The sequence below is a fragment of the Pseudophryne corroboree genome (genome assembly GCF_028390025.1).
Source record: "Pseudophryne corroboree isolate aPseCor3 chromosome 3 unlocalized genomic scaffold, aPseCor3.hap2 SUPER_3_unloc_24, whole genome shotgun sequence".
NCBI classification, from domain to species: domain Eukaryota; kingdom Metazoa; phylum Chordata; class Amphibia; order Anura; family Myobatrachidae; genus Pseudophryne; species Pseudophryne corroboree.
The window spans coordinates 884,454-885,028 of record NW_026967513.1 but is presented as its reverse complement, the minus strand read 5'-3'; positions in this window follow the sequence as shown (position 1 = coordinate 885,028).

The window sequence follows — 575 nt, the reverse complement described above, 5'->3', positions numbered from 1 at the left end:
TCCTGCATGGAGATATAGACAGTGACATCATGACACCTTATAGGAACCTGACACACACAGTGATACAGTCATCACCCAGACACGTCCCCCTGTGTTACTGTATAATGTCCCATTCCCAGCAGTCACCTCTCCAGTCATCACCCAGACACGTCCCCTGGTGTTACTGTATAATGTCCCATTCCCAGCAGTCAGCTCTCCGGTCATCACCCAGACACATCCCCCGGTGTTACTGTATAATGCCCCATTCCCAGAAGTCAGCTCTCCAGTAATCACTCAGACACATCCCCAGTGTTACTGTATAATGACCCATTCCCAGCAGTCACCCAGACATGTCCCCTGGTGTTACTGTATAATGCCCCATTCCCAGCAGTCACCTCTCCAGTCATCACCAGACACGTCTCCCGGTGTTACTGTATAATGTCCCATTCCCAGCAGTCATCTCTCCGGTCATCACCCAGACACATCCCCTGGTGTTACTGTATAATGTCCCCTTCCCAGCAGTCACCTCGCCAGTGATCACCCAGACACATCCCCCGGTGTTATTGTATAATGTCCCATTCCCAGCAGTCACCTCG